An 8,492-nucleotide genomic window follows, 5' to 3' on the forward strand; every position below is an offset into this window, starting at 1 on the left:
TGTACAATAAACCATAACCCCTGAGTATTCTTTGAGAATACAACTGGGTGCTTCAAGCAGTTTGTAGATTTTAGTTTTTTACTTTTAATTTCATTTATAATTAATATTTTTTTCCAGTTATTCACTACTACTGGATCTGGGCATCTGAACATGTTATGATTTAACTGTTTTATACTTTAAGAATGTTTATCACAACATAAACAGAACTGATTTTATCCATTATCTATATTAACTGATTTACTTACATCAACTTTTTTTCAAGTAAGATTTCTTGATCTGATTCCATGACTTTTTAAGTGATATGTTATCAAATAGTCCCTTTACAAAGAACTTTGTTAAACTGTAGTTGTTTATATCCAAATCATCTATTTGTACTGATACTTCAGCAGGGTCTTCACTGAAGTCTAGCAAGTCAGTGGAATGAAATTCTATCTTACTCTGAAATTTATATTTTTTTCCCTTCTTTTGATAATCTATAACAATATTAATTACTCTGTTAACCCTTCATGAGATATAAAAGCAAATGGCACATGTCACCTATTCCTAATAAGTTTATAGTGCAAATTATAAAGGCAAGTATAATAATTCTCATATAAAGGAGAAAATATCACTGTCTTACAAGTTACATATACAGTCACTGAGAAACCATGAGACCCAAACACTGCCTCTACTTGAGAAGATTAGGTAAAAATTCCAGAATAAGCAGCTTCTGAGGTGGAATGCCTTAGAAGTATATGGTTCAGATAAGCAATGTATAAGGAAAGAGGGCATTTCAGACAAAGGGACGAAAAATTATGAATTAGGTGTAAAGGCAGAAAATCACAAAGCAACACAGAAAAAAAAAGTTTCAGTCTAATTGGCTATTGTTAGATCCAAAATGGTGGTATCTGAAAGAGATTATCAGTTTGAATCCAAACTATAATCAACCGTTCTCATTTTTGTGAGCAAGTTGTGAACTACTGTCTACGAACCCTTCATGAAAGATGTCAAGATAGTGACAGAATATGTGACTGTAATATACAAATGCATATTAATGTACATTCGTATATATGAATATATACTGATTTGAATATATACATATTACATGCATTATATATATGTGTGTATATATATAAAATTTAGAATAAATCATTTGTGGGTCAGCAAGAGCACCTGAGGCATTAACTCCTAAGTGTATGGAAAATATCTCTGTAACACTAAAGTACTGTGGAACCTCCTTTGAAATAGGCTGAGAGGAAACATAGCAGGTTTTTTCCCTTTATAAAAATGGCATTATTCTTTATGGCAAGTTTATTTCTGCCCTGCATAACTCTTTTTGCTCATTTATATATTTGTTCCACGAACGTTTCTTAAGTGTCTAAAATATGCATGGAATGGTGATATAAGCGGGGATTATTGAAACACACACATACACACACACACATAACTAAATAGTGTCTATTCTTTAAAAATAGTTTGTAAAACATCTGGGAGAGAGAGACAGGGGAAAAACAGAGATGAAAGAATTATGTTTTATACAAGTACTACCCTGAGTGCCTAACAGAGTCCAGTTCAAGAAGGCATACATTCTGCCCTGGGGAGATGAAAATGAAGTCATGCACAAAACACTCTACAGACACTGGTTACTGTAGTGGTAATTATTGTATATTAATTCAGGCTCCATTAAGATACCTACAAAGCCTTATCAAGTATACATATTCTTTAAATATTTTTATTATCTTGATTTTTAAAGTATTCTTAATGTATTTCCCCCTTCTTTCTTCTTTCATCCTGTATTTCAGATGCCACATAGCCAGAGTACTTGACACAGTTAACTTTCCTACAGGGATCAACAACTGAATTAATTGACAAAAATCTGAACAGATATTTGGATTTATTGAGGCCAAATGAAAACATCTCTAAATTTCCCCCTCTCTTCTACCTACCTTGTAAACACTGGTGCTATAAGAAAATTAAGTGTAACTCTCTTTCTTAAGACCAAAATTTCATTTAAAATCCAATGATTTGGTTATTGTTGTGTCTCCATTTATGGCTCAAGCTCCTAAGAGCAAGTTCCAAGATTCTAAATGTAAATTAGATAAGCAAGTTAGTAAATTAGATAAGTTAGTTAGTATATTCCTGGAATTCTCAGGAAAGCATAGTACACTTCTTTCTTCAGGTGGGATATATCATTTAAGAGAGGAGACTGAAGACCAGCTGTAAAAAAAATCTTTCTCCAGAAAAAAGCCAACGTGAAAGTTCTTTGACATTCCTAATAAAATAGGCAATGATACATTTTTTGACAACTGGTCAATGTTCTAGGAGTCTTACTGCATCAGTAGTATATGTATTACTGTGATTTATTAATGGCCAAGGAAGTGATGGGCACTGTAGTGGATAGTTCTCAAGTATCACTAATCTACATTTTACAGACAAGGTAATTGAGATGCAGAGGCTTTATGACCAACCTAAATGAGCAGCTGCCAGAAAGTACAGGAGGGGAATCAGTACTAAGCTATAATTCTTACACTGACATCAGTTAGGCAATTGGTGTCTCATGGTGAACCCCCACAGCACATATCCTTCAGTTATCATCCCTCCCTTCTTGACCATGTTACTGTTAAAAATCCACTTAACCAGGCACTGTGGTGTAAGAAAATCAGAAGCCTGGGACTTACAATGGAAACACATGGCCACCTCTGATGTATAAACTCTTTTGAGTTTCCGCTTACACTGAATGGAAGCAGTTCATGGAACCTGCTTTTGTGTGGCATAGGTTTTATAACTGTCATGAATTCTATGTTAGGAAACAGTGAAAACTGAGGGTTTCTCACATGTTGGGGAAAATATTCTTTTTACAGGGAGCTTTATCCAGGTTGTCCACTATTGGTAGGAAAGTTTCCAGTTATTTCTCTACATGTGGGAGGTCAGAAAGGCATCACTCAAAGAGAGCAGCATGTAAAAAGCCTGGGTGCGTGAAAGGCTTTGTCCTTTAAATGATGAAAGTAATAGTTTTCTGCACTAAAAAATAAGGAATACGTAGAGATCTAGCTAAAAAGAAGTAGGGGCCATTTTGAAGGGTCGTTTCTGCCCATCTGGGGATGGCAGGATGGGGGGGGCACCTTAAATGTGTGTGTGTGTGTGAGTGTGTGTGCGCGCGTGCATGCACGTGTGCATGCACATGCACGCTCAAAGGTGGGCAATTCAGGTTTTTTAAGAATAGCATGGCCACATTTGCTTTATGGAGATGAAGTTAGAGGGGGAGCTGAATTGGAGAGGGACACTGTTTATTGCAGGGATTAGGAAGATGGAAATAAAAACGGGATTGTGATATTTTACAGATCTATTTAATTTATACTTAACAATGACCTTACAGTTTGTCAGTTCTAAAACCAAAACCAAACCAAAACAAAACCTCAAAACTAATAATGCATTTGCTCTTTGTCAGAAAGTATGCTGTTAGTAAACTTTGCTAGAAACTTATTTTCTTTTTTTACCTCTTGGGAGTCTTTTTATCCTTCCACCTTTTTCCTCTTTCCTGAATATGGTTCAAAAACCAGCATTTAACTTAGGATGTTACATATGGCATTTATGTTATGAATTCACTCAGGACACTGAAAGGATAAATGAGGAGTAGTCATCTGTTTGGGTTAACCATATGTTGCCAATAAAAGTTAACTAGGTAGGAAATCTTTATTTAGAGAAGACAAATCCATACTATTCTAGACATTTAAACTCCTTACCTTCTCAAAGAATTTCATCCAATCTATAAGTTTTTTTGGCCACATAATAAAGATGCCTGCTTATGGAAAAATTTCATCAAAACTACGAAATTGGAATGCAATTGGTAAAATCAATTTCTTGAATAATGTCACAGGAGGGTAAAAGTCTATCAAAGAAGAAGAAGAAAGAGCAATTTCATTCAATAGTCAAACTAGCCATGATTTTTTTAAAAAGATTTTATTTATTTATTTGACAGAGAGAGATCACAAGTAGACAGAGAGGCAGGCAGAGAGAGAGAGGGAAGCAGGCTCGCTGCTGAGCAGAGAGCCTGATGCGGGACTCGATCCCAGGACCCTGAGATCATGACCTGAGCTGAAGGCAGCGGCTTAACCCACTGAGCCACCCAGGCGCCCCCATGATTTTTTTAAGATATAAAAGTTTAGATATGGGCAGTGAGTGTTAATTAAAACACGATAAACCAGAGTATAACTCTTTATAACAATATAATAGCACCCCTGTAGAAAACATTTCCCTTTTACAGGGACAATTTTACATCTTTAGTAAAGTCTCACCCAGAAATTTAAGTCTAGAACCACATTTTGCCATATGGCAGTTTACCATTTGACAACATAATTCATCTATGGAAAATAAGACATTCTCTGCATGTTCTAAGCCACTATCTCCATATGGTAAATGAAAAGCTTATTATATTGAAATCAGGGCATGTAGGATAAAAATAGTGACTCCAGCATTAAAGTTCTGCTTGCTCCGAGAATTATACTGCCCCAGATGCATCTTTCACCATTCTCCTACCTTATGCTCCAGCCATTCCAAACTATTTACATGTTCAAAACACACTCATATTTGGCTTCCTACCTATGTACAAGCTGTTCCACTTTCCCGAAACAATCCTTTCTTTAGTCCTTCCCCTTTGCTTAGCTAACTCTTATTCAATTTTAAGTTTTCATCCACTACTAACCACGTTAGGTACAGCTCCTTTCATTCTTAGCAATGCGTGTTACCTCCATTATGGCAATTAATATTCACATCATAATTCAAATTACCTTATTTTTCTCCCCAACAGATGGAAACATCCCTGAATGTAGAGAAAAACTCTTAATTTTGCTTTGCCCAGAATTTTACTTCACACTAAGAGTCAGTTGAATGAATAAATATATAAATAAGTAACTGAGTGGAATGAATGAATGAATAGGTGAATATTAGCTTAGATAAGATTGCATTATATTTTTCGGCAACCTCACCTGACACTTAAATTGTGCCATCTACTGACAACAATCCCTAAATGTGCTTTATCACCAGTCTAGCCAAGTGTATAAATAATAGGCTCTGTTATGTATTGAAGTTAAGTGTACCTTTGCTGGGTTAGACTCAACTCCAGATCAGTGATGCATAGAGATCACTTGAGTGAAAAATACTGGAAGTCCACATTTGTGGTTCTACCATTATAGATTTTAGTTAAATTGGTCTGGGACAAGATCAAGAATTCTGACTTTTTAAAAAATATTTTAAAATAAGTTTCACATAGGTGATCCAGGGACCGCATTTTGACAAAGACTCCTCCACCAAAAAAGAAAGATGCTTGGTGGGACATGTCCTGTCCTCCATGAAACCATGTAAGTTTGAGCTGTTGCTCTTTGAAGCCAGTATAACGTACTTTTAAAAAAATAGTTCTAGAATCTTCTAAAGACAAATATCAAAGGCAATTTTCTTCCCTATTTTAAAATACATGTATGCCCTCTCATCTTAATCTACACAATAAATCCTTAGATTTAAACCTTATTTAAACTTTTCCAAAAAGAAAAGCACTAAAATTTTCATTATTTAAAATAAGATAGCAGGGCCTCAGAGAGTTCAAGGAACTTGAGCAAATTCGAAGAAGTAGTAAAACCATAACCTGGGGCAATTTAATTCCAGAATTTGTGTTCATTCTTCTTTCACTTTACTACACTGGAAGCAAAATGTGTGACCCACAATCTATATGTCTAATGACAAGAGTTCCAGAAGCCCAGTTATTTGTAGTAGTCATGGTAGTTAATTATAGTAGTCATAAAAAGACCAAAAGGAATCAATTGATGACGAATCTGAAGAGCACACTTTTGAATTATGCCAGACACTACAAGTGTGAGCTGTGGCCAATCAAGACAAAAGTGGTCTATGTGTCTAGTGAGACAGAGCCTGAAGTAACTACTTGACAGTGATCATGTATCAAGCCTGGAGCTTACCAACAATGATCTCAACATTGCAGGTCATCAAATGGTGATAAGACTTTCTACTTGTCTTCAAAGTTTATAGTCTATTAAGGAAGAGAGGTGAGTAAATAAGATAATCATGAGTGTAAAAACAGAGATCCCAGAGGAACTTTAGAGAGTCCAGAAAATAACACCAACCAGGTAGACCAAGTTAAGTCCATGGAAAAGATAATATCTAAACACAACTGGGATGGTAATATACTCTACTTTATTCAAATCTCTACTCTGTGAAGCTGCAGGGCTTTCTGTCCAACAAGCTCCCTCAGCAGGATTAAACCAAGGATTCAATTTCATTTTAATTGCATCAAATCCCAGAAGACTAGAAAAATTGCAAATGCGGTCCCTGTGGTGAAAAATTGTACCAGTATCCTCTTCATGCTTAACTGAACCAGATACAAAACCCACTAATTAACAGAGGCAAAAAGAGTAATTTAAGTTTTTATTTAATTGAAAGCTCATAACTTACAATACAACAATTACTTAATTAGATCATTCTTATATTAATCTCACTCCCTCATGCTTACATTCTTATGCCTAAATTCTATCAAGTTAGCTCACCATTTCCTGGGATTTATTAAATTTTTCTTAACTCATTTTTGTGTAGATAATCATTGTTCTACATATTCAGGAAGTGGGTTCTGCAGAATCTATCTTAAGTACCCATTTTAAAATAAATAGTTGAAAGATAATTACACGAGAGTAGAAGGATGATTTCAATTTTTTGACCCTTAATTCTTCTTCCAAAATGTTCTATCCTCAAACTCTCAGCTCTGGAGTGAATCTGGAAGTTATCTGAACTCTCATTATTGTAAAATATGACGATACTTTCTAACAGAGGGGGACTGTCTCTTTGTCCATAATGCTGGAAAAATATATGGAGTTATCTTTAGTGATCTTTGCACAGAAGTTGTGACTACTGCCTCTGTCCAAAGATAAGAAGTTTCTCTGTAACACACAGAACATATACCAACTCTTCTGTCGTCTGATCAATTCATGATGCTCCCCTCCGTACTTATTCTTTACCATGTATTAGTGAGCATTGTGTGTATACATGAATAGGATATTGTGTGTGTTTGTGTTGGACTGGGGAAGAATTGGCTAAGGAGTCCTTTTTAATGTTAAATTTATTAGTTAGTTTGAATTATATGTTATAAAATCATGCAGCAGAACAGAAATTATGGAAAGTATAATATGAAAAACTAATACCTCACCTCTTCAACCCAACTGGAGTTACTTTTTGATGTTTATTTTTTCATAGTTGTAATAATATCCTATTGATTACTTTAATCACGCCATTATCACTTTGTAGCATAAGCATTTTCCATGTCTCCTGCAAAACTTTTCTTTTCACTCCCATGTTCTATCTATCTTTACCTCCACTCCTTTCTTTATCTGTCTGTCTCTATCTCTCCCTCCTGCATCTTCAGTCTTTTCCCTGTCTATCTCCACTTTGTTCCTCCATTCATCCTTCTTTAGTCTACCAGTATTTGGTTTTTGCCCCACTCCTCTACTGAAATAGTTCAATCTAAGGCCAAAAATGACCTCATGCTTTCATAAATACACTGTATACTTTCAGTTCTTATCTTTAACTTAATTTGTTTTAGGGAAAGAACAGGAGATTAGGGTGGTTAGGCAAAATGTTATTAGAATCAGGAGCAAAGGGTGTAATGGGACATGTTAGAAATCTTGAGATGACATAGTTTAAATGTTGCTGAACTGTCTGCATTTTTGCACTGAGACTCTTTTTCAGACTGAAGAGTTAGGGAGTCAGTCAGGGATAGAGAAGATGACCATGCATATATGACAGAATAAAGTTGGCCTATTCTTCCTTCTTTGTCTTTTGGGCTTAAACGCTCAGGACCAGTAGTGCTGTAAACAACAGCTTCATTTCTGTGGCTCAGACTCATGATATCTCCCCTAGTTCAGGTCCCATTAGTTAGTTATGTTAACAATTGTAATGCCCTCTAACCCAGTCCCCAGACAATTATCTCGCTAATCAAAGCTCCACAGTCATGAGGATGATCTTTCACATGCAAAAGTGCTATATCATAAAATAAAATGGCCAACATTTTATCACTTAAATGTGACTGTGGTTCTAATTGTGTGATATTTTGCTTTACGTAATTATATTTATAGTATATAGATAAGTATTTGCCTTACTATTATCACTTTGCTTTAGTATAAGCATTCCCTCAAGTATTCCAGGAGTAGGAAAGACTTTCCAGATAATGTGAATGAGTGTTGATGCAATGCTGTCAGAAGCCCTTACTTCAGAAACCCAATAATTACAAGGTACAGATAATGAATAGTCATAACTAAGAATATGCACTGTGGAGCCAGACTTCTAAGATTCAAATCTTGTCTCAAACTAACAAGTTTGTGACTCTGAACAAGCAATTGGACTCTCCTGTGCCACAATAACTGTATTGAAGAAGATATATTTATGTCATACAGCTGCTGTGAGGACTATATAACATACTATATGTAAGTAATATAAGTGGTTAAAACAGTGTCTGGTAC

The sequence above is a fragment of the Meles meles genome, chromosome 8 (genome assembly GCF_922984935.1).
Source record: "Meles meles chromosome 8, mMelMel3.1 paternal haplotype, whole genome shotgun sequence".
Taxonomy (NCBI): Eukaryota; Metazoa; Chordata; class Mammalia; order Carnivora; family Mustelidae; genus Meles; species Meles meles.